This window comes from Cyprinus carpio, chromosome A12, assembly GCF_018340385.1.
Source record: "Cyprinus carpio isolate SPL01 chromosome A12, ASM1834038v1, whole genome shotgun sequence".
NCBI classification, from domain to species: Eukaryota; Metazoa; Chordata; class Actinopteri; order Cypriniformes; family Cyprinidae; genus Cyprinus; species Cyprinus carpio.
In genome coordinates this window covers 22303099-22331062 of record NC_056583.1, presented here as the reverse complement: position 1 = coordinate 22331062, position 27964 = coordinate 22303099, and the positions used below count along the sequence as shown (strand labels likewise).

At 33.5% G+C, this 27964-nt stretch overlaps 1 pseudogene; it reads left to right on the top strand.

Annotated features, from left to right (window-relative positions):
* Window positions 1–24628, top strand: LOC109082871 (annotated as a pseudogene).
* The last annotated feature ends 3336 nt before the right edge of the window (window positions 24629–27964 follow it).

The following is a 27964-nucleotide window of genomic DNA, read 5'->3' as shown; positions in this document are numbered from 1 at the left end:
ATGCAGCTCTCCACAGATAGTCTCACAAAGTCAGAGAAAGATGTGAGAGTGGTGGGCAGTAGGACAGGTAATATATCTATAAAAAACAATGCCACGTATACATAAAAACATGGGTGCATCTGATGACAATATGAACAAAGCATTACATTAATGAGTTTAAAAGAAATAATTATCTATTGTGATAAAAATTAAATATCACATAAAAAATCCTTACATCAAATTAGTTAATTGAATATGATTAATTTTACTAAAATGCTAAGCCCAGCCACTTAACAGTTTGGCCAAATGGGCGATTGAAAAACTTTTACAGATGCCTTTGTGATGATAAAAAAGCCACCCATTCACTGTAGAAGTTCCATTGGAGAGCAAGTGATTTCTCCAAATCTGTTCCAGTAAAGAAACAAAGTCATCTACATCTTTGGAGTAAATTTTCAGTAAATTTGCATTTTGAGGGGAGCTATTCTTTTAATGGCCAGCAAAACAGTCATAAAGAAGTGATGTGATACACATGACAGAATAGAGACAGAGAAATCAAAGAGAAGGGCCTATCAAAGAAGGGGGGGGGGGGGTATGTGAAACACAGAAAGGGCACTTCACAAATGCGCACATTCTGACTGATACACTACCTGACAAATTTGTATGAGCTCATTTGTAATATTTTCTGCTTGTCATCAGCCCTAATATGTTGTAGTAGAGAGAATCTGAGTTTGCCACATGATCAATGGGTAGGCAGGAGAGGAGCATCTCACTATTAAACACGTTCAGTGGAGAGGATGCAAACTATGTGGGTGCTGAGTGATGTGCCAGCTGAGACGCTAGTTGTCAGATAGATTAGAAATTGCACTTTTTAACGCACAGCCAAACATGAGCCTTCACTGCATACCGATAAAGAAAAGACTGTGAGAATGCATTTGATCAATGTCAATGTCATCTTTCATGCCCTGGAAATTTCCTCTTGCTTTTAAAAACAGCATGAAAATTAAGAGGAACAAATACTGAAAAAGTAAGAGAAAAATAAAAAGTTTTTTTTACTCTAGAATGTTTGTTGTTTGTTTGTTTGTGATCTATCAGGAAATTACCTTTGCGCAAAATCAAATATGTGTGTGTGTGTGTGTGTGTGTGTGTGTGTGTGTGTGTGTGTGTGTGTGTGTGTGTGTGTGTGTGTGTGTGTGTGTGTGTGTGTGTGTGTGAAAGTTAAATTAGATTTTTACATTTTGTTCAAGCCAGAAAGGCAGCGTTGACTCAGATTCTCACAAAAGGCGATGTTTCACTAAATCTCAGAGGTGTTCTTTTCTGTACACTAAGGACTGAAGTTGTTGAGCATCAAAAAAAGATGAAAACACACCAAAACGGTACAAAATAAGTAGTACATATGACTTCCACACTATATATGTCTTCTAAAGCCATATCTTTGTATGATGAACAGGCTGGAATCAATATGTTATTCACTCAAATTTGGCACCTTAAATGCTTGATTGACTGGATTGACTAATGTGTAGATTACTTGTGGAATATTGTGATGTTTTATCAGCTGTTTGGACTCTCATTCTGACGGCACTCATTCACTGCAGAGGATCCACTGGTGAGCAAGTGATGTATAGCTTAATTTCTCCAAATCTGTTCCGATGAAGAAACAAACTCATATACATCTTGGATGGCCTGAGTGTGAGTACATTTTCAAAAAATTTATATTTTGGATTATCTATACCTTTACATTTTAGTCCATTCCTCACACAAACATATGGCTTTAGACTTGTTTCTATCCTGCAATATTTTTTTTCCAGTGGGGTTTTGTTCATTCCCTACACGAACCAAAGACAGTTGTCTTATCTTGGTGTGTACGCTAAATTAATTGATGATAATCAACGTGGAAAATAAGGGTGCCTCTTTGACTTCATTAATTAACCCTGTTCAGACACCAAAAAGGCTTATAATTAAACCTAATAATTAGAGTAAAACTCTGTGTGTTTGTTTGATAATACAAAATAAGCACAAGGGAGGCCATGAGAAGGAAAAAGAGAGACATATACATTCCAAACACATACACACACGCATATATCTGAGTCACCAGATCATGATGGTCTGTCGTCATGACAACTCTGACCCATCTGCTAGCTGTCATTGCCATGTCTGCCAAGAAAAAGGCAAGATGATATGAGGTGATGTGATATGTTGATGATGGTGTATGTGATATGATCTAAGGTTATGACAGTTCCATTTAAAGCTCTAGTTAGTTTCTCCAGCTTGCACTGACACACAGCAGCATATCTACGTGCCGTTTGGATCTGTATGTGTGTGTTGCTGTCGCTACACTGAAGCGCTTTCATGTCATTACATTTCTCATGCTCTGCTGACTGCACTTGTCTGCACTGATACCAAACTAATAAAGACTAATGAATCTGTCTAACTGATGATAATAATGTCATTAAAATGCAAATCCTTAATTTCTTTTAATTGTATTACATCACATGCAATCCATCACAACAACTTATTTTGCTGTCAAAACTTCCTCAGCCTACTTTTATTATAATTACACAAGCAGAGTAACAACTTGGCAATTGTTATGTCTGCATTATAAATATTGACATTATTTTTGTTAGTTGACATTGAATCCTCTGCTAAATGTGTGTGGTAACTGTGAAAAATGAACAACAACAATACCATTTAATTGCATTCGAATTAAATTCATCAAGGGACAGCAGCGCAGGGTGTAATTTCAATGCAATTATATTGCACAACAGTTGTCTTTCCTAATGCTTGGGTGTGTGTGTGTGTGTGTGTGTGTGTGTGTGTGTGTGTGTGTGTGTGTGTGTGTGTGTGTGTGTGTGTGTGTGTGTGTGTGTGTGTGTTATATACCCCCATTGCCCCATCAGAAAGGCACATATATGCCTTCAATGATGTCAAATGATTAAAGTAGCAATTATTACAATAATTATTTTTAAACACAAAACAATTGATGTGAAAACCAGACTCAACAAATAGCATAATCTAATATGACACCCGAGGTTATAGTTTAGACATTTGATAGAATCATTTAGTTGTTTTGTTTTATTTTCTTTGTAATATTATGTTATGCTTTTTGTTATGTTATGTTGCTATGTTATGTTATGTTATGTTATGTTATGTTATGTTATGTTATGTTATGTTATGTTATGTTATGTTATGTGTTGTGTTGTGTTGTGTTGTGTTGTGTTGTGTTGTGTTGTGTTGTGTTGTGTTGTGTTGTGTTGTGTTGTGTTGTGTTGTGTTTTTTGTTATGAATCCAAATGGCACATTTAACAAAAGCAATTTCATTACAAAAGCAGTGTTAATTATTTTCAGGCTCACAGGTGTATGTTTAACAACCAAAAATTGTGAATCCTAAACCTGCTGGATACACATGGCCCTGGTTGGGATTCATTTGTAGGATAAACTTCTGAATTCAGCACCATGGACAGCAACCGTATTGCGCCACTGGGGTTCAGCACCACAGACAGCACCTGCTGCACCAACAAATGGAGTCTACAATCAAGAAGACAGGCAAGAAACCTCTCAGAACATATGTGAGAGCTGGAAATGGAAGCAATACAAGCTTTCCTTCTTTTTCTCTGCCTTTATTTTTCATCAGCTTGTTTCAAGATGCTAGCTGAACAAGACCACATCACTTCCCTGACCTAGAAAACTTCATCTTAACAACAGGCCACTACATTTATCTTGTGGCTTTCATAAGAGAGTGGCTTCTCAAGCATTCAAAGACGTTAGGGGGCCCATGCCGTTTGGGCAGAGACTCTTCACATACCACAACACATGCTTTATTCACATTCCCACATACCATAACTTTAGTGATGGTGGGATGAAATAGACTTTGGCTGAATCACACATTGGACACTTTAGGGTGCAGACCTAACAAGACAAGAGCAGAGGTAGTAAGCAGAGACTAGAGTGAATGAAAAGATATATCCAGTGTATCCAATCGATAAATCACACCCTTGAATGGATAAAAAAGTACTGTTGGTACCCGCAGGGTATGGGTTTGGTTGGTTAGATATATATATATTTTTTTTTTTTTTTCTTCTTATTTTGGAGGGCTTTTAACAGTGTGAAATGGATTTGTGTTTCCCCTGTATCAGCTGCCAGGGAATTGCAGGCATTTACCCCTCATGTGATTGACTTGAAAAGATCACAGAATTTCAACACATCTTCAATACTATGGTACAGTAATAGTACGAGATGTACTTATACTATATATATATACTGTATATAAGGAGATATTTTTTGGCTATTAATTGTTTTGACTTAATATATTCAAAAATATATCTAATCTATTTAAATATATTCTTATGTGTTCCACTTTTTTTTTTTTTTTTTAAGAACATGCTCACCAAAACAGCATTTATTTGATCAAAAGCGCAATAAAACAGTAATATTGTAAAACTGTATTACAACTGTTACAACAACTGTTATCTATTAGAATATATTTTAAAATGTAATTATTATTCCTGTGATGCAAACTGAATTTCATTCTAATATGCTGATTTGCTAGTAGCAGTAGTATAAATGTTGAAAATAGTTGTGAGAACAAATATTTCTGTGGGAACCATGATGCATTTTATCAAGATTCTTTGATGAATAGAAAGTTCAAAAGAACAGCATTTATTTATTTTAAAAGTATTTTGTAACATTATAATTGTTTTTACTGTAACTTTTGATCAATTTATTGTTGTTGCTGAGTAAAAATATTAATTAATTAAAAAAAACTGACCCCAAACTTTTGAATGGTCGTGTATTTTTGAGAAAACATTTGGTTAACTGCAGGATTTGAAGGGAAAGTCCTGAGATCATTGTCAAGATGGTGTAAAGGTCACCTCTAACCCTTATTTCCCCAAGTGTTGTACTTAGGTTTACTGAGGTTGTGAACTTTTATGCGCTTTGGGCCATAACAGCATAACTGCAGGTCTTGAGTTTACACCCGAGATCCTTCCGTCTTGTTAAGGTGTGTAAATAAATATGACATGTGGGAAGTGGAGCTGTAGATAAATATATGAGATGTAATGTAGAGGGGCTGTGCTCTTGTGATAAGATGCAGTCTGCAGAGATATCAGCTTTCTCAATGGCTGTTGTGGCAATATGTCATTCTAATTTACAGCCATGTTATGCTGTGGTGGGGGGTTGCTTGAGTTCCAAATTATTCTTAAAGGGATATTTCACTCAAAAAATAAGGTTTTGTATTATTATTTTGTATTATTTCTCACCCTCATGCCGTTCACAAAATGAGAATTTCTAAACAATGTTTAAACAGCTACAACACAAAACATCTGCATAAAAGTGGTCCATTATTATAATTATTAATACATAATTGTGCAGCATGTCCATTTTATTCTGACGAGAATCAATTCTACACAATTAAATGCAATTTTCAAACTTTTTCAATTTGGGCTTTTTATCTGAAGTCACACCACAGGTTAGTGTGAGTAACAGACTGAAATAAGTGATTTTTCAGTGCTAATCTTCCCTGAAGTGTCCTTTTTTTAATCCGAACGCAAATATGATTTCAGAGGTTTGGGGGAGGACAATTATAGGTGAAATATTCCTTGAGCCTCATCTTGTGTTTGTTTCTTTATAAACCAGCTGATTATAAATTCACTTCATGTTTCAACACAGTTGCTTTCGTCTTGCCCAACCGCTTCCGTTCCACAATATTAAGAGCAGTGGAATGAAGGTCCTCAAGCATGTTTGTTAAATAAGGTGCTAATGTTTGATGATTAAACATTTAAGCTACTTTCTTGCTAAGTGCCTCACAGTAGCAACCAGTGCACTTAAGCAGGAGAAAAAGAAGAGTTTAACCACAACAAAGTGACAGAAATCATTCCCCTTGAAAAGCTCCTCAGTAATTAGGAGACGTAATACATTCAGTGCAATCCATGTGATGGAAATTCAGGGTGCAGCATAATTGAAGTAATTTGACAACTCCGTTTTCAAATTAAATTTGCTTCTTTTCAATGCATGAGACTTTTCTATGTTCTGGACGGGTCTGAGTTTGCCCTGCAGCTTGATGGATGTACTGAACGGATATTAGATTTCTGAAAGCTCAAGCAGAAGTGGCATATCTCTTGTGTTTAATTGAATGGTTCCCAACAGACTAATTTTACCCCTTTGAGTAAACTTTCTTTCAATGTGAAAGAAATATAGTAGGGGAAACAGTATTGGAATGTCTTTTTACTGTTGCCGTGGTTCAAATGTTATGGTTTAATCTGTCACGACTTGTCAAGGCTATTGAATGAAATGCATTAAAAATACTTTTTCGTCACAACACACGACATCCCAGCGAGGAGTGATTTTAACCCCTTTGAAGCACTCCACTTTATCACCAAGACGTATGATAGCAATATATACTATTGTTTTGGACTTAGCTAGCCATTTTGAGGTGATGTTTTCCTTTACTGTCACCAAGAGACCATCTTGAGAAATCGGATGTCTGTGAATGATTGCTGTGTGCTTTCTGTACTTATGTCCTCTTATAGAAAACCCTTTATTGGACAGGACACCAATGGAATCCATGAAAACTACTCAAGGTAAATCTATCTAACATCTCTCTCTCTCTCTCTCTCTCTCTCTCTCTCTATATATATATATATATATATATATATATATATATACACACACACACACACACACACACACAAAAGTTAATGTTTAATGTTTTTAAAATTTGTAATTTTAAAATAAATTGAAATATAAAAGTTATTTAAAATTAAAGTAATATTTCTGTTTTACTGAATTTTAATCAAATAAATGCAGCATTGAGTGAGCAAAAATGATAAAAAACAAAACAAACAAACAAATAAAAAACTTAATTGTTCTTAAAAATTTATTAACTTTTGACTGGTACTAGTGTATATTATATATATCAGGGTCATTGTAACTAAAATTACAACTAAAACTAAAACCATATTTTTTTTTATTAAAATAAACATTAACTAAATAAAAATTGCAAAAAATAAAATACAAATAAAAATACTAAAACTTTATTTAAAATTAAAATGGAAAATATAAAAAATTTAAAATAATATTAATAAAAACTATAATAGTACCTCAGTGATACTAAAATAACAATATATTAATGTTTTTGAAAGAAGTCTTATGTTCACAAGGGATGCATTTATGTGATTAAAATACAGTAAAAACTGTAGTATTGTGAACATATTACATTTTATTATAGTTGTTTTCTATTTTAATATATGTTAAAAAAGAAATTATTTTATTCCTTTCATCGAAAAGCTGAATTTTCAGCATTACTACTCCAGTCTCAGAATTCATTTGCTGTTGTGCTGCATAATATTTTTATTGTTAATTTTTTAAGGTTTTTAATGTTTTTTTTTTTTTTTTTTATCAATTTAATGCATCCGTGCAAAATAAAAAAAATCTAAAAAAAAAAAATGTTGAGCATTTTTTTTTTTTTTTTTTGTTTGTTTTTTTTTTTGTATAAAATTTTGGGTCATTTGATGTCCATTGAAATATCTGTTTTGTGGTGTAAAAAGAGAAACAGCGGAGCGAAATGTTTTTTATAAAGATTTTGTCTTCCTGGTTATCCGCCTGTTGTTCATGCACCTCATCTGATAGTCCTGCTCCTCTCCGCCCCTCCTGCTGCTCTCCCTGAGGCCAACACCAGCAGAAACCAATTAGCAGACACATCCATTAATTGCACATCGGAGAGCTGCACATCTCCTCGGCTTCATAAAGCGAGGGACGCAGACTGCGCAATCCGTCACTTTAATCAAGTTTTTACCGACTGGTGCGAGGTTCATGATTTGCTCAATCAAGGCGTCACGGGCTATTTGTCCACTGACCTCTTCCAACCCCACCTCCCTCTGCTCCTGTTCCTCCGACGGACTGTCCGCAGGAAAATGAGCGTATTCATCAGGCTCTCCCGAGAGAAACAGGCCATTGCTGTGACGAAGGAGTCTCTGCTGCAGCCGGCCCCACTCCTCACACTGATTAGTTTAGTTTTCACGCCGCAGGGCCACATCCCAGCTCCTTATTGCAGATGCTGCTCAGCAGGATGACCAGGTAGAAAATCCCAGCTTCACCAGATCTTTGCAGAAAGAATGAAAACTAGGCAAATGGACTCACAGAACAGTTGAATGGGTGAAGCGAGTGATTGATTTAGTCCAGTTTGCAAAGACCTGAAAGGTAAATAAGTCCTTTTTCCCCACTGATGCCTAATGAACTAGGTGCCTGCAATCAATTCTTCAATTACGAGTCTTGCTAATATGTAAGTCTCAGAGCACATCATAGTTTAAAGCATTCATTAAAGGCAAGAGGATGAATGGATACGTATTAATGTCAGCATCCTTCAGCCAGTATCACTGGTTTTATTTATTTATTTCTTTTTAAAAGCACTTTTGGGTCCATAAAATACAAACATAGAAGATGTCTAATCTGGAAAATGTTAAAATGTTCCTTCAGGTATCAACATTTTAGTTTATTTTAAAGATATATGCTACTTTTCAAACGTTTGGTGACAATGCTTTCAGCAGGGGTGCATTGAATTGATCAAAAGTGACCTTTAAAATTCTACAAAAGATTTTTATTTCAAATGTTGTTCTTTTGAACTTGCAACTCATTTTTATGTTGAAAATTCAGCTTTGTCATCACTGAAATAAATTGCATTTTTAAATATTTTAAAATAAAATACAGTTCTGTTGAACTGTAATAATATTTCTCAATATTACTGTTTTTTTTTAATCAAATACTGTATATGCAGCATTGGTGGGCATAAGAGATATCTTTCAAAAACGTTAAAAAGTCTTAATCACCCCTATGTCATTTCAAACCCATATGATGTAAATTTTTCCATGAATCAAGGTGAATTTCAATTAATCTTAACATATATTTGCTATTTAATGACAGTCTTTAGTTATGACTGTTGAGTTATAAAAAGCTCAAAAACATAATAAATGTATCATAAAACTTGCTCTTATAACCATACAGTAGCTTTGCATGAGGTATAGACTTAATTGTAGTATGTATTAATCAAATGGTTCACCCAAAAAATTAATAATCTGTCATCCTTTACTCACTCTCAAGTTAATCCAAACCAAAGTACAAAATATTGGTAACCAAACAGTGGATGGTAGCCATTGACTTCTGTAGTATTTTTTTCCATATCTTCTTTTGTGTTCAAGAGAAGAAGGAAACTTATACAGGTTTGGAACAACTTGAGGGTGAGTAAATGATAGCAGAATTCATTTTGGGTGAACTGTTCCTGTAAGAGTGAATGTCTTTCACCATCATTCAGATTCAACATTTAGAATCATTGTTGAAAAAAAAAAAGTTTGTCAAGATTCTTACAAATTTCCCTTCTGTAGAAAAATACAGAAAAATAACACCAAACTGATGAGGGTGAATAAATGAAGACAGATTTTTCATTTTTGGCAGAATTAGTCTCTGTAACACGTCTACCACTGAATCCGTTCTGCACTCTGTCTGTCCTCCCGCAACCTCATCATCTCACTGCCAGAACTGTAAGACTCGGATTTGGGTTTTAATAAAACTGGGATTGTTATTGGTAGTCACAGAGAAATGTTCCATTACATTACCTTTCTACTCGTAAGTACAGGAGTACTCCAGCAGCTGCGATCACATTCTGTGTTGCTGCTCTGGAGGAGTGTAAACTTTAATGGTGGAGGCAATAAACACACACACACTGTAAGTGTGGATTATTTGCAATGGCAGGAGTGTATGCTGTAATCAGTTCAACAGAGCAAAACAGCCTGGAAGAGAGAGCAACATCTGAACAGCGATTTAACTTTATTTTCAGTTGAATTAGGATCCAGTGTTTGTGTGTGCCACTATTATTACAGGTGATGTAAGTGATTTCAATCATTTTGTTCATTTCCAGCAAACATAGCATCTCTCCAAAACCCCACCCTCCACGTGTCCTTCAACCCAATATCAGCCAAACATCGACAGGCAGAGAGCACATCTAATATGCTAGTTCTCTGATTAGCTAAAAGTAGGGGTATAAATAATATGCATTATTAAATGCTATATAAATAATGTGCATTAATATAGTCATAATAGTCATAAGTTGAAAAAAAGGAATATTTATATATGTGTGTGTGTGTGTGTGTGTGTGTGTGTGTGTGTGTGTGTGTGTGTGTGTGTGTGTGTGTGTGTGTGTGTGTGTGTGTGTGTGTATGCATGAGAATAGGCATATACATTTAAAGAATTTAAAGTTAAAAAAAAAGAATATTGATTTAAAATGTGTGTTTCAGTTAATGTTTATTGTATTTCAAGTAACTATTGTTTTTTTCAATTTAAGTTTTAATTATCTATAAAAACCTTGTATCCCACAATGTACTGCATTCAATTGTCCTTCAATCTACAGTGTGTTAAATGAGCCAGATGTAATTAGCCAAATTATTATGTCTTTTATTGACTCATTATTTGATCTGACTTCCAAGTTTTACATTTTGACAGAAAATTGAATGAAAAATAGACTTATCTATTTTTAAGATGATAATTGGATGCCATATGCAGTCATGTGACAATGTAGGATACTACTATTTAACTAGCTGATGCATTAATTATTAAATGACAAATGAAGATAAGGTTTAGCCAAATGTTTATAGGTTAATATTTATTTTGATTAATTTTTATTTAAATTAATTTATGAAATGTATATTATTCATTTACTCATGTATTAATTTATTATATATTTAATAAAAAAAAAATAAGAGTGAGTTGCATATCTGACACCATGTATTAATGAAACGAGGACAGACAAATAATTATAATAAAGGGTCAAAGGCCATCATGCATGGTGATTTGGAAGTAACATCTCTCCATGAATGTTAAAAATAATCTGTCCACTTTTTTTAGACATTGTGCATCAGAGGGTAAATGTTCATCATTAAATAAATCCCACTGTTCCACTTAACATTCAAAGAAAAAATAAGTATACGGTGTATAGCATGCTGTATTCAGTAAGTAGTAAGACTTAAAGTTGTTTCAGCTCGAGCGTATCAGTGCATTTAGCTCGATTGTTCAGTCTCAAGACTGTTTGACCACTCAGATTAATTTTACACTAGCAGTTGAGAGCGTAATATAGTGATGTATTTCATCAAACAGGAAACTGACATCCCCCTCCTGCTCATTTCCTGTTTATCAATGATAAGTTCTTGTAGGAGACAAAGGTTAGTAATTCAAGTTTCTCTTGCCAGCTCCATCCAAACAATTATAAATGAGTCTGATTATTCACTTTGTCATGCGTGTCGACTGCATTTATCATGCTGCCTGATAAGGGACATCAAGAGCAAAACACAACAGGCACTTCATATGAGTGCAAATCTGCCCATAATTGCTGGGGTCCTCGGTATTGTGTGGTTTCCATAGCAATTAAGGTTTCAGATTAGGCAATGGATTAGGTTTGGATTATCTGGGGATTACGATGGATGATCGCAGCAGTCAAAACAAGTTAATTACGCTCTTCATCCATTTATTTCAATCAACTTTCATGAGCATAGAAAACTCAATATTGCACTCTAGTGGGGGCATTGAAAATTACACTGAGGCAGACTTGTTAAACATCAACTTTATAGTTTATAGTTCGTGCTTGTGGCCTTCTGAAGATGCATTCAGTATATTAATATTATTTTATAGTGTCAGTATAATGCGATCAGATGTGTGTTTTTATTATATCCAATAAGGATCCAGATGGTATGACTCAATGCATTGCAGTATTAATATCAGGCTAAACAGTGGCTTCATTTCATAGAAAGATTCTTTTAAATGAGCTCATTCTATTCAGCTTCATTTACAGCACACTTAAATGTGATGGCAAATGGCTTTGTGCTTTTTGTGAATAAAGATCAGCTGTTAGCCGCAGATATATTATGCCTACAGCTGAGCTCACAGAAATCATGAACTTCAGAAATGAAACTTCAGAGAAAGATTGTCCAGTCCTTCACCATTTTAGTCTGAATCTTACTGAATCGTCAGATTTGTTCTGATGAGTCTTTATGATTCACACAGTGTAATTTACTGTGTTAGACTGATTTCTAATTGGAACTGTATTACTTGCTTGCTGCTTTTGAGACTTAATAAAGTTTGTAATTGTTATAAATCAACTTTGTCTTTGAAGCTTAAATTCTTTAGATTTTAGCTTCGATGATTTGGTTTTGGAAGAATTTGAGAAGAAATACTTTTTTAGCTAAAAGTATTTCTTTAGATAGCTGCCAAGGTGGCATTCTCATTTTTGTTTTTATTTTATTAAAAAATAAATAAATAATGAAAACAGAAATTACACAAATTAAAATTAATTCAGATATTTAAGAGAAAAAAAACATTACTGTTAATAACCTTTTAACTTGATGTAATATAATAACTAAAACTGAAATAAAAAGCAATAAACTATATTGACGTATTAAAAAAACTAATATAAATAGCAAAATTTAATAAAAAAAGAACAAAAATAACAATTATTAAAAATATAACTAAAATGCAAATGTAAAAAATTATTCAAAATATTTAAAAATATATAAAACTATAATAATATCAATTATACTAAAATAATACTGTAACTTGATGTACTAAAATAACTATAACTGAAATAAAAAAAATACTATATAAACTATATAAATGTATATTTAAAAATAGTTACTATATAAACTACATAAACTATAAAAACTAAATAAATATTAAAAAAAAGCTGTGTTCATATCTCTTTTAGGTAATCTACTTTCAGTCTGGGAGTAAAAACTTTTTTTTTTAAATGTTACCTTCCTATGAACATGTAAAAAAAAAAAAAAAAAAAAAAAAAAAAAAGTGTAAACTAAAATTAAATTTTAATGATAATGGGGGGAAAATGCCATTAAACTGAACATGGTCTATATTGGATATTTGCCTATGAATATATTTCATTAATATTATTGTTTCACATATTTACATTCATCTTTTAATGAGCATACATGAAGTGTCTTGGGTCATTTTCAGGAATTATTTTTTATTTTTTTTACTGATAATTAATGTTTTGTTTTTTTGTTTTGTTTTTTTAACAGTCGTCTGTCAATAGATTTGACTTGTGTATGGTTTAGAAATTTTAAAAAGTGCAACTGTTTTATTTTTATTTTATTTTTTATTTATTCATTTGTTCGTTCGTTCGTTCGGTCAGTCGGTCGTTGGCATTGACATGATGCTGCCCAAACTCACGCGTCCAACATGAGGATCTGTGAAGGTTTATTCACTTAGGCAAGTGTCGGCCCATGTAACACCATCTGGGTGGATTCATTTTTCATTTTCTCCCACTTTTGTTATTCATTTTTGATGGTGTGTGGTTATGTAAGAGTGTTTGTTTGGGTTTATAAAAATGGATATTTTTGCCTTATCAACTCTTGTTGTAAACTTCAAGAAACAAGAGACTGACAGGGAAAAGTGTAAAGGGAAACAACAAGCTTGGCTTTGGAGGAGGAGAAGTGAAAGAGGAGCTTCCAGAGAAGGAATATCAGGAGTCAAAGAATCGGTTCATCTGGAAGAGAAGAGGAAGAATCCTAATGCAAAGTTTTGTGCAAAGTTTGATCCACGCATCACAGCGAGGTACTGATGTTGTGTTTACTTTAGTTGTGTTCAGAATAGCATCTATCATAATGCAAAAATAGCACCAGTAGTACGCAGAATGTACACTACATTGTGCACAGAATGTGAATTTTCTGTATGCGTTTGCAACAGTAAATTTCAATTTCAGAAATCATTCTAATATGCTGATTTGCTGCTCAAGAAACATTTGCTATTATTATCAATGTTTAAAACAGTTATGCTGCTTAATATTTTTGACTATTATCCATATTTCAGGATTCTTTGAATAGGAAGTTCAAAAGAACAACATTTATTTGAAACAGAAATATTTAGTCAACTGTGATCAAAGTGTCCTTTCTGATTAAAAGCATTAACATCTTTCAGAAGTGTGCAGTAGTACAAAGCTATTTCATTCCTAATAACCTTTATGAAGAATTTTTGACAATGCCATGAACTTTATTATTTTAGACTGGATGGCAGAATTAAGATATCAAACATAACGTCTCAATTACAGATCCCTGCTATAATTAAATGCTTTATTATATTTATTAGTCCACCAGTGCCACTCACAGCATTTAATACCAGCCTAAAAGCAATAATGAATCTCATTTATGTAATAATGTGATGTAATTTAATTTGATGAATTCAATTCGAGCAACACAATAGTCTTTCATAGCAGATGTTCATCAGAGTTATTGAAGTTAACTAAAAACCATTAAAAAATAATTATTTTGTTACTTGAAATAAAACAACTTAAATGAAATAAAATATAAATAAAAATACTAGTTGCCAAGGATATATTTCTCTTTTTCATTTAGTTTAACATGAAGTGTTATTATAGTTCAACTTTAACCATATAACATTATTTGTTACTTGAAGTAAAATTACTTTCACTGAAATAAAAAATAAATAAATAAATAAAAAAAATAAAAAAAAATATTTTATACCAGATAGCTGCAAAGGTAACATTCTCATTTTTGTTAGTTTAGCTTGATGTAAAAAAAATATTATTTTATAAAAGATAGCTGCATTTTTAAAATTATCTTTTTATGAAAACAGAAAATCTAAAAATAGAAACTAATTCAAAATATTAATAAACACAAACTTGTGTTAATAAACACAAACTTGTACTAAAACTGAAATAAAAGTATTAAAAATTATATTGACATATTAAAAAAAAACTAATACAAATTACAAAACTCAAAACAAAATTATTCAAAATGTCACTAAAATGAAAATGGAAAATATAAAAATAAAAATGAATTCAAAATATGAATTAAATCAATAATAGTATCTCACAGGTGTTCATATCTATTTTAGGTATGACATCAAGGCTCTGATTGGCCATGGCAGCTTCAGCCGCGTGGTTCATGATGAGCACAGATGCACACGCCAACCCTTCGCCATCAAACTTCTGGAGGTCAAAGGTCGGGAGGGTCACGATGTCTGTCAGGTAGAACTCAGGGTCCTGAGACGTGTGAACTACAGCAACATCATCCGTCTGGCCGAGGTTTTCGAAACACAGCATCAAGTCTATTTTGTTCTGGAGCTGGCCACAGGAGGAGAGCTCCTGGAGCGTGTGGTCACCAGAGGAACCTTCAGAGAACAGGACTCCACCAAGGCCTTGATGATGCTGTCCAGTGGGGTGTGCTATCTACACATGCTGGGCGACATCCACAGAGAAACCCGAAAACCTGCTGTACTACCATCCGGGACAGGACTCGCGATTGATCATAACAGATTTTTGGACTTGCTTGTTAGGAGAACAAGACGGCGCTAACATTTCAAAGCAGAGGAGATACAGCTGTTAGGTCTCAGGATGCAAATTTTGACTCGTCCTTTAGCACTGTAGATGTTGAGGAGAGCTATCGGACTAAAGACTGGGCTGTGAGGATGCTCTGCGGAGTACCTGGCCCCTGAAATGCTGGCTCGGAGACCCTGTAGCAGTACTGTGGATATTTGGGCACTGGGTGTCATCACTTACATCCTGCTGAGCATCTTGCCTTTCGACCACAGCAGCCAACCGCGACTCTTCAGAGCCATTCTCAGGGGCAGCTACAGTTTCCATGGTGATGTGAGTGTCACATGTTTTTACAATACATGTCACAGTATGTGTTTTTATTTGTGAGTTTAAAGGAACAGTTTGTTCAAAATGAAAATGTGCTGAAAATTTACCCACAGGTCATCCAAGATGTGGATGAGTTTGTTTCTTCATGAGAACAGATTTGGATAAATTTAGCATTGCATCACTTGTTCACCAATGGATGCTCTGCAGTGAATGGGTGCCGTCAGAATGAGAGTCCAAACAGCTGATAAAAACATAACAATAATCCACAAACAATCCACACCACTCCAGTCCATCAGTGAACATCTTAGTAAAGATGCTGAAAATTTAGCTTTGATCACAGGAACAAATTACATTTATAATTAAATTGTTTTAAATTGTAATAATTTTTCACAGTATTGCTGTTTTTACTGTATTTTTCATCAAAAAAAAAAGCCATAATTATTTTCAAAAACATTAAGAAATCTTTCTGCCTACTAAACATCCATAAATTTTAATTGTGACCTAAGTATTCAAATACTTTTCGGGACCACTGTGTTGTACTATATTAATATTTTATTTGTTCACACTGTTAATCTTCATAATCATAATCGTACTTATGATGGCGTAACCAGACCACCAGCACTGAGATACCTGGAATGACCCAGCAGAGCAATGAAACATCCAGCCGAGTGTGAAGTAAAGGGCAAACAGAGTGTGTGTGTGTGTGTGGGGGGGGGGGGGGATCTGGTCACTTGTGTAAACAGCCACCAGCTACCTGACTGATGCATCTCCCACTCACAGCACGTCAGCTCGCCTCGTCTCAAGGGTGTGTGTGTGTGTGTGTGTGTGTGTGTGTGTGTGTGTGTGTGTGTGTGTGTGATGTGAGATGTGGTAATCAGAGGGGCGAGGAGATTCACCACAGGGCTTTTATCACCTTTAAACTGCAAACACACACAGTCACACACTTTTCTTTATCACTTCAAACCCCCAGAGCTGTGAAATTATAGCTGCAATTGTGCAACAATAATTGCTGTTCTCTTGAAGAGAAAGAGCATTAAATATATAGCTCTTTGTAATCCTGCTCACAGAGAATAATCAGACACATGCAGGAATGATTTTTTCTTTTTTGATTTGGACTATAGGACTACTGAGTCACAATATAATTGATAGTTGTAGAGCAAGACTGTAATAAGTGGATTAATATAGATACACAGGCTTTAAAGCCACAGGACTGGCGTGGCTCTTAATGGACTTTGCATTTAAAGTATTTATTGCATTGAGTATTTATTGTTTTCATTTATTTTTTGTGCAGCTTTACCATGCATCTGTTTGAAGTTGTCTTGTCTTCTTATACAGTAAAAAAAAAAAAAAAAAAAAAAAAAAAAGTAGGTAGGATTTACTTTAAAACCATTTTTACTCAGAAATTGCTAGATTTTTTGAATAATTACATGGAAATGGCAAGTAACACACTGAATTAAATGTGAAATTTGAAGTACAACTCAAGTAATATATTCTTGTAAAACATACTCCAGTAATATTTGTTTTATTTACAAGCACATCTTTAATCAACATGGTAAAAAAAAAAAAATTAAAACTTTAATTTTATTTATTTATTTATCCTGATATCAGAAAAAAATATATATTACAATTAAAAAAGACGACCCCCACCACCCAAAAAATTTCAATAACTAATTTAACAACTTTAAATATTACTGTATTATATAAAATTACTGTATTATATAAAATTATTATATTATTATATTATTAGTAAACAAAGTAGTGACACAAAAAAATACTTTGAAATAGTTTTGACTCAGTTTGACAAATAATAGCAAATACAAGGCAATAGCAATTTTTTTGAAGTAGAAAAACTGAATTAGTATTTTCTTATAAAAGATACTCCAAAAAAATCAGTTTTATTGATAACTTCCTAAATTATTTTTAACAGTGTAGATTTGCATTTTTAAATGTATTTATTTTTATTTAAATGTATTTACTAAATGTAAATTTATTTAATTAAAAATATCTGAAAATTACATTTCTGAGAAACAACGATAAACGCAAGAAACTGGTACATTCATTTTACACTAGATCTTCTTTTTTTGTTAATAGCCTGCTTGGTTTCTGATTATTTGTGTTTCCATGGATTTTTAATTTGCATTCTATTTTTAAGCTCTTCACCTACTTGTATTACATGTATATTAATGTTGAAGTTAATCATAACATCTCGCAGTGGCGACACGCTGTGCACTGAACACACCTGAGATAATTCAGCGCAAATGTGTTTCATCTCATTTGACCTGATGTTCTCTCTCATTAAATACTTCACAGATGATACTCACATACTTATTAAAGACTCTGGAGAACGCAAAACAACAAAGTTTAAAAACAACTAAAAATAAGGACTGAACCTTTTTTCATTAAAGCCCAATTTCAGAATACATTTTTTATCTGGAGCTGTGTGTGAATTCCAATGCTGTTCTATGGTGTGTAATTAGACAGTAGTCGGCTGCCCTTTATAGGTTAAACACATGCATACATGCAGCGCACAGATACAGTATATACATATATACTTAATCTCATGAATACACAATCACTGTGCAGAACAGGATGATAGATTGGACCGCAGGACACCAGAGGTAGTCGTTTGACTCTCGCTATGTTTTATTGATGTCAGATTTCTCTCTTTTTCTGGATGAAATTGCTGGATTCTTTACTTCGGTTGACATACCACAGCAAGACTATGTACTTTAATGTTTTCATGTAAAACTTACACACATTTTTTTTTTTTTTTAATTGTTTCAATATGTGTTTGAATTAAACCTGCTCTTTAAAATCCATTTGTCAGCAACAGACTTGCAATTGTCAATTTCATGGCTGATTAATCGTTTACTGGATATGTGTGTGTGTGTGTGTGTGTGTGTGTGTGTGTGTGTGTGTGTGTGTGTGTGTGTGTGTGTGTGTGTGAGAGAGAGAGAGAGAGAGAGAGAGAGAGAGAGAGAGAGAACAAGAGAGGTTGTTCAGAATGGAATACTATGGAATATTATGCTACATTGTCATGTGACCTCATCACGTTTATTCAGCATTTTACCAGCATCCAACTTTTGCAGTCCTTGCGAATAATGTATAAGGTAAAAGATGTTAAAATCACAGCTGATATTACTTCTACTGTGGTTTTATGTTTTATAAGGTGCATTCTCCATATCATGTCTAGAACCCCATAACCAAAACCTCCATAAACAAAATTTCAATAAAGTAAAATTTTATTCTGAATAATTATTCAGAATTTTATTAATAACTCTTCAGATTTTTATTAATAATAATTAATGGATTGGATTGTTTTTCTTTTACACTCATTAATATTTATTATATTATATATTCATTATTTATTATTTAATTGTGATTATTGTTTTTAATATCTAAAAATTAATTGTATATATTTAGATATATTTTTTTTCAGAATCATTGGATTTGATTGTATTTATTTCTAATAATATTTATTATGCTTCTAATTCATTCTAATTTAGTAATTTATTCATTTTATGTTTGTTTGTTTGTTTGTTTAAGATAAAATAATTATTTTTCCATCAGGTAATTTTGTGTATTATTTTACGATGTGGCACCTTCCTGATTGTAGCTCATTCAATCAGAATTTCTAATCCTAACTGGCTATTTGCAATTCACTGTATTTATTCAGGTTTTTTTTTTTTCTTGCATTTTTTTTCCCTTGCTATACAATAAAATAAAATCTTTTTGAAAGCTTCTCTTATACCAGAGATGGCTATTAACTTCAAAATAGTGTTGAGTCACAGATCTGTTCAGAACCGCTGACATTTATTGACTAATGTCCTCACATTCAAATGGCGATGAGGCGAAAATGCCATGTTATATATCTAATGCTGCTGAAGAGGCAGAAGCGTCGGTTGCACAGGTCATTGGTGGTCAGAAGACGGCGGTCTGGCCTCCATCCCTGCAGAATCCGTGTCTGTGTACTCAGTGACATTTATAGCTATAGCTGTGCTGTGTTGGCTCTCAGACCGGTAATGAGTTGATGCTGTTCACAGACTGAATGCAAAACCAGCAATGAATCGATTTTATTCAGGAAAAGTGTGGGCAAGAGGGTTTGCTGGACTGAGTTAAAAAGTTACTGAGTTACTGATTCAGAGCTCAGTAGAAGGATTCTGAAAAATATTTTTCATCACTTCACTAAATCACACTCACATCTGTAAGAACAGTGTCTCCAGACAAGTATACAGTGTTAATCTGAAAATGTCTTATTTTACTATTTTAATATTTATTGTGTGTGTGTGTGTGTGTGTGTGTGTGTGTGTGTGTGTGTGTGTGTGTGTGTGTGTGTGTGTGTGTGTGTTTAAAAATGTATTACATTTATTTTTATTTAGTTTTTATTTATTTTATTTTATATTATTGTTTTATAATAATATAAAATATTATGAGTTCACAGTGTTTTCGGTGTATATGTTCATGTTGTGTGAGATATGCCGAAATGCAGATCTTTTTCTGAAAGGTAAATCATGTATGCATCCATAATAATGTTTGTGCTAGTATTCATTTTCAAGATCTTCAACATATTATTTGCGATCGCCTACTCATGATGAACAGCGAAGGAGTTTAATGACTCCACTATAAAAGAAAAGCACAGATCAGCACCTCTGCTCTGTTCTCCCACATTCATTCCTTCTTTAATCAAACGAATATGGGCTGATTATATAAACTTACCATTCTATTTTAAATTATACATTTTTCAGCCCTAAAGAATCATGCAGCAGACTAAAATGCAAATGTGCTGAGAGTGTAACCCACCTCAAATGATGTGATCTGCAGATTTTCTGTCCTGCTTTTCTTCATATTAGGTTTTTTATTATTATTATAATTATTGGGAGAGCCTCTATAGATTACTTGTGTGAAGAAATTAATATTTTTATTCACCAAGGATAAAATTAAATTGATCAAAAGTGACAGTAAAGACAATGTTACAAAACATTTCGTTTTCAATTAAATACTGTTCTTTTGAAATTTCTATTCATAGAGAAAAAAAAGTAGTATCCCTGTTTGCACAAAAAGATGAAGAGGCACTGTTTTCAACAATGATTTCTGAAGGATCATGTGACACTGAAGACTGGAGTAATGGAGTGGATGCTAAAAATACAGCTTTCCATCACAGAAGTAAATTGTTTTTTTTTTAAACAGAACACAGCTATTTTTAATTTTAATAATATTTTGCAATATTAACATTTTTATTGATTGTTTTTTAATCAAAAAATGCAAGAAACTTCTTTTAAAAACATTTAAATAAGTCCAAACCCCAAATTTTTGAACGGTACTGTTCAAAATAAAGATAGTGACTGAAAAAATGGCAGAGAAAAGTGAATTTGACTTGCAGATGCCCACAGTCTGCTTTTTTGTTATCTAATTCAGATATTTTAAGAGTCTTAAGTGATCAAACCTTTTGTGGTCACTGTAAAGAACAAAGCAAATAATGTTAACAACGGTGCGGTGTGGAATCTGCCAAACCATTCAAAAGGACATCAATAAAAGGATTGTTTTTACTTTCTGTTCAAGGACTTTTCTTGCTCCGTTATACAGGCTACGCATGTTTTAAGTGGTGTTTCAGTGCAACACGGAACATTCTGACAGCAGCAATCAACGGAAATAATGTGGGTCAATGTCAAAAATGTCCATTCAGCAGAGAACTTCACACAAAATCTCAACAATAGCTCTTATCTGACATGAATGCGTGTTCAAAGGAGATGTGCTCAAGATACGGTTCAGGTGAAACTTTCAAAAGTCTGTGGTGTGTCTTTGTTTCAGGGATTTATATTAAGAATCGGTTTAAATTCAGAGTGCATTTTGAATTTGTGTTTTTTCTTAATTCTGTCTTGAAACAATACAAAAGCATTATATGGACACACTCTTCAGACATTTTGACTTTATCTTTGACATCTTGGTGAGTTTTTTCTTGCCACAGTCATCACTGGTGCGATCAAGGCACTCTTTTACTGCTTTCAAACTATAATAATTGTAATATTATATTTCCTTAATCATGGTTACTGTATGTATTAAGTGTAGTACAGTAATGGCCTTGAGGAGAAAATGAGAAAATAGGGAGTGACTGCCCTCTGTTGGACAGTTATTCACCAAGGTTTTGTTTTTTTATCCATTACAGAACTGTTTTGGCACTGTTACGTTTCTTTATAAGCATATTCTTTTTGCAATAATTCTGATATGTGATACAGTGCTGAAAATGTTCCTGTGCTTATTATATACTGAGAAATAAACAGATATGTTTTAATTTACCCACCACATTAGATATAATCCTCATTGCATTTGTTTTCTTCTACCCATAAATGTGGATTTTGATTAATTTTGTGACTGTTTTCTTTTGCTCTGGGGATCAGACTAGGGGTAGGAAATATTTAAAGATCTTAAATATTCTTTCTCATTGTGCCATTTTGCTCTCAGCTCAATACGTGTTAATGATGTGAGATGCCTTTACTAAAAAATTCTATACATGAAACAAAAATAAGCTATAAAATAACCATGGAGACCTTGGCAGCTTCTGAATTTATGCTTGGTTTGTATGAAAGTACAGGAATTCAATTACTTCTGTAAGAGTCTGTTAAGAAATGTGCTTTAATAAGTACAATTTAACCTTTAAGCAATTTTCTTGGCACTTACAGCACTTGAAAAGAGACACTTTTTTTCTGCCTTTTATTTATTTATTTATTTATTTTTCTTTGCTTCTATATGGGTTATTATTAGACAGAATTTTTAATTCTGGTAAACTTTAAAAAAAAACTGTCATAAAGTGTGAATTAAAATTACTATGTCATTCATGAAACCTAACAAATCCAATTATTTTTGTATATGGAAAGTATTAAAATGTACTTCACGATGCGCATTGACCACTAGAGGGAGTAAGGAGAGTAATGTTTACAATCACGTGACCTTTGCTATTCTGCGTCACAACAAGGAGTGACAACCTACTAGACTTCATATATAAATAATGCATTTGAATAGATCCAGGAAAATTAATGCTAAACTTCAAATGCTTATTTATTAGGTTATTTTTTGCATAAAAGCTTATGATGGCACATGGACACAGTCTTGCATTATGCTTTTCCTCTATTGTGGATTGCAGTACAGCAAAGTAGAAGAGAAGAAAAATAATAAAGAGGAGAAAAATAAGGAAGAGAGACTGTTAGACAAGGATGAACACAGAAAAGGTGGCTTGTTGGGGAGGAAATTTCCCCGGGGAGTGTGTTACATAACAGAAACAACCTCAGACAGCGCTGCATTACAGTCAGACAAACATGGGCACTGGAACAACACTGCTCTACTATCTACATGCACATATACTGCTGGCTGCTGCTTTACGGCCCAGAAAAAGTTTGAATTAAAAATGTAAATCATTTAAATTGCAACATTCAAAGCACATCACATAAGCATTTCACAAGCTAGTTTACTGTAATGTCTCATATTTCAAAATTTTGGGTATTTAAAAAAAAATCTTTTTTCCACAGAATTGTCCTGGCCTGGATTTGTAAGTTGCCTAAAATGTCTGGGTTTTGGCTTTGTTTTCCTACTTGCCGGAGATATAATAGCTGGAAAGAACAAGGCCAAATCAAGGACATTTAGGCCATTTAGAAATCCTGGCCAGGACTTGTCCAGGAAAAAGAGGACATATCACACTAATAAATTTAAACAAAGAAATGAGACATGAAATAAAGAAGCATTTAAGATTCTGCACTATCTCTTGAACAAACTGAAGGCGATATTGGGCTTCAACATGAAATCACAATGGACCCTATTTATCAGTGTGAATTCTGCACCTCAGTGTGAATCGCTTTGTTACTCTCACTTCCTGAACCCAAAGCACAAGCTTGCATGTAAATCTAGAGTCAGACAATTACTTCCGCTTGATGATTCTGTGAAAACACAATGTCAAGATGCACCAAACAACTCACACCTCTAAAACATTAGATTTTTTCACCACAAGCACTGAGACAAACATGTAAAATTGGATTGAAGACTATTATAGACCATTTCCTGTCAGCTGTGCTTTGTGGGTGTGAAAAGTAAAAGGGTGTAAAATGTTTTGACTACAAGTTGAGACAAGTCCTTTATGGGCTCATATTGCAGTTCACTCAGGCTTGTTCTAAGACAACAATAGTTTACTGTGAGCATGAGCAGTTTTATTAAGCTCTGCATATGATATATATATATATATATATATATATATATATATATATATATATATAATATATATATATATATATATATATATATATATATATTCTATTGAATAACAGTGTCCTTTATTTGGCAGGGTACGTTGCAAAAACAATCATAATAAAACACTAAAAGCTATGTAATATTTTCATTTGCTGTCATATGACTATTAACCAAAACCAGAGAACCATGAACTTGCAAATTTGTTGTTAAATTTCTGAAATATTAATTTTCAATTTCAGGGGGTACGTAGAGTAAATGTTTTGGTAACGCTTTATGAACTAACAATGAACAATATATTTATTTGCAGCATTTACAACCTTTGTTAATGTTAGTTAATAAAAAAATCATGTTAATGTTAGATCAAAGTACATAAATAATGTTAACAAATACAACTTTTGGATTTTAATGTATTTTTTGAACTTGACATTAGACACAAGAAAGAAAGAAAGAAAGAAAGAAAGAAAGAAAGAAAGAAAGAAAGAAAGAAAGAAAGAAAGAAAGAAAGAAAGAAAGAAAGAAAGAAAGAAAGAATTTATTTAGTATTATAGAAAGAAATTATATAGTATTATATATCATTGGGTTATGAATTCTATAACTCTGTTTCTCTCTGTCTGTTTAAAGTTCCTGCCCTCTTCCAGCGCTCGACCAACCCCGCTGCTCTCCACAGGTGATCGGTGTCTCTTTCCAACCAATGAAGACGCTAAACTTATTAACCCTTTAGTGGTCCGACCAGAGCTTTTCAAGGACTGTGTAGGGAGCTGGACCTCGTCGTAAAACAAACGTTTGGTCGCTACTTTTGCCAAGAGTCTCGCGTTGAGATTAATTCAAAGTGACAGCGCAGCGGATGTGCGCGCGTCGGTGGTTTTTACGCGCGGATTATCATATGATCACTGGGTTTATGAAGACAGATTTTCTGCGGCAATAATGATCCAGATATCATTCCAAAGATGATGACTGTAAAGCTGGACACGCGTTTGCTGTATGTCCTCTTTCCCCACCACAACTCCCTCGAATGGCTTTGGGAATGTGGTCTCGACATGTTTAAGATGAACTGTCACCATCCACCCTGGTGGAAAAACGGGTGAGTTACTCTTTTCCACCAATGCTTCTATAGACAACTTTCTTTTTAAATGAGCTATTGTTAGATTGAAGCTTTAGGAGATTGAGCCTTATGCCAGATTATGTTGTTCCTGGTTTGGTCAAGAGCTGCTGAGATGTTAATAACCACGCAGATCCAGTGGCCTATTGTGTCTCTTCTGCCGTATGAAATATTCCATTTATATAACAACTGAACAGGAAAATGTTTAGTAATGGACTGAACACAGCACACCACCGTCTGCTTGACCTCATTAAAGTGATTGCATTACTATTAAATATGGAGCTCTTTAAATAAGGATTGTTCTTGAATTGGTGCCAGGTTTTTTTCTTCCCCTGTTGGGACCTCTGGAGTTGAACACAAATGGAGATTGTACTTTTTTCAGTGTTCATACTGTATATGCATAAAATCAAAAGTCACAATGTGTTTTATACATGTATTCCTGCTAAAAAACAAAATTGCTTAAACCAGGTCTCCCAGCCTGTTTAAACTGGTGTGTTGACTGGTTTTAAAGAGATTTGGCTGTTTTTCAGCTGGCCAGACCACCTAGCCACCCAGTTAAATCAGCTGATAACCAAATAGGCCAGACTGAGAGACCAGTTGAAACTATTAAACCAGTTTAAGATGTTTGATGCTTCTATGTGTTTTTCAGAATAAGTTTTAAGCTTCAGAAGACTTGCACAAAAAGAGATGTAGTGTTACAAGCTTTAATTGTGCGTTGTTTGGAGATATGTGTATTATTATTCACAATATATCAGTGCTTAATAGACTTATGGTCTGGATTGTAGTTGAGGCCTTGAGTATGATCTCTCCACCTTGACTAACGAATCATCCTGTGATTAAAAACTAGACAATACGAATAATAAGCCTATTTGTCTTAATATAAAAAGGTATGTCTGAAAAGCTATTAATATGATCTGAATGCATTTTAAAGAAAGGAATGTTGTGGAAGATGTATTTGTGTATACTTTAGAAGTCATGATATCAAGTGTCAATAAACAGCAGACTGCCATTATGATAGCTTGCTTATGTATGCATGTATTTTCCTTTTTCTGTCAAAAATGATGTGACCTGAGATTAAGGCTGCTATACCATCGTTTAGCTTGTACCCTGTGTGGTCTTTAATTAGTCCTGATCGTGGTTGTTCTAACTAACCTTTAGCACATGCTTTTTATCCAAAGTGACTTTTAAAATATTATAACTTCTGCTGAAGGTCACACTCTCTCTATAAACCTGTCTACTTCCATTCTTGTGAGTTTTGCAGCCCAACTCTCTGCCGTTGAGGGTGGTTTTTATGGTAGGTTTTATTGTGCTATTTTAGTTTTAATGACAGGGTAGGATTACTTGAATAAGCATATTGTTTTGTTTTGTTTTTTTATTTCTTTGCCTGTTATCTTTCTCAAACCCAATGGAAAAGACAGTTTTGCGTTTCAAGTGACCTGCTTTTCAAACTGCTTCTCAGTTTCACGTCCTCTTCCTGCTCAGAAGCAGTTTGTGTTCATAATGTCATAGTTCAACAAGCAACTGTTTTCTGAGGTGAGCAAAAAGTGTGACATTATCCCATAGTTTATGACTGTAGCATTGAAAACAGTGCAGCTGAGGGTTATGATAGTGGCATAGTCACGGGGAATACTGTCTTTATATTATTGTATTTTTATTTGTAATATTTTCATGTATTTTAATACAAATATCTTAGTTATAATTATATATAATATATATTTATTGCCCATTTTGGTCTGTCTTTTTGTGTGTGTGTGTGTGTGTGTGTGTGTGTGTGTGTGTGTGTGTGTGTGTGTGTGTGTGTGTGTGTGTGTGTGTGTGTGTTTATCAGTTAACAGCAGATGAGAACATTTGTTAGTTAATACTCTACTGATACACCTAGTTGCACTTCTCTTTTTCTCACTTTCTGACATCTGTGTAGGTTAATGACTAAAACTGAAGAACTCATCGACTGGGTTAATTGTTTAATTATTGTGCAATCAATTGTAGTGTGTTGGTTGAAATTATAATTTCATTGTAGAAAGGTATGCAGACATAAAACTGTGACGTGAGTTCATTACTTGCATTGCACCTCCATGTGGCTGTTTTCTAAAAGCCAGTCATATGTGTTTATTATTACATGACTTTACATTTATTATGTGTAATTTAGTGTGGTATGTTTTTGGACAGGGCAACTTCATGAGCTGTGAATTATATTGTTGTACCGTGTTTGTAGTTCACAAGTCAGATGTATTTCTTTGGTGTTTCTGGATTTGACCAAACGAGGGCGCCGTCTCCTAACACAAGAGTCTGAAAGGACCTGTCTTCTGATTGTAATATTAATGGACAAAATGCACTAATAGTAGTTTTGTGACATTAACACAGTCTAAACATGTAATAGAGTAATTATAAAGCTTCGGGCTACAAGAAAATACGTCAGTGTTGAATTGTAAATGGGCTATCCTAAGTGTCCATGCATATATGCAACATTTGATGTTATTTATTTATTTAACCAAATGTACAATAATATGGAGTACAGCTGTAGTTACTGTTGGCTGAAATTAGAAAAAAAAAAAAAATAGTCTGTGAGTCTATATAGGCCTATTTATTTTTTTTTTTATGTTAGATAAACATAGTTTCAGCCAAGATAACACAATGCCACTAAAATGTAGAAAAAAGTATTCATAAATCTTTAAAATGTGTGGCAAAATGGTTTGTGTCACTTTTCATGTGATTGGACTGTTTTTCAGAATTTAAAGTGGTCTGTAGCTGTCGGATTTTTTTATTTATTATCTCAGGTTATTTTTTGTGTAAGTAATATTATTATTTAGTGATTTTGGCGGAACAAAAATAAAATCAGTGAACTTTAAATCCTACACCCAGTGTCAGATTAGCATGTTTAAAATGTAGTTTAAGATGAGTGATATCTAGTGCGTTATCTGCATTAATGTTGACCTGATATATTTTGCAGGTACGATATAACAATTTATTTAGGTTTTGAAGCGATATAAATGGATGAAGGAAAAGTGATCTTT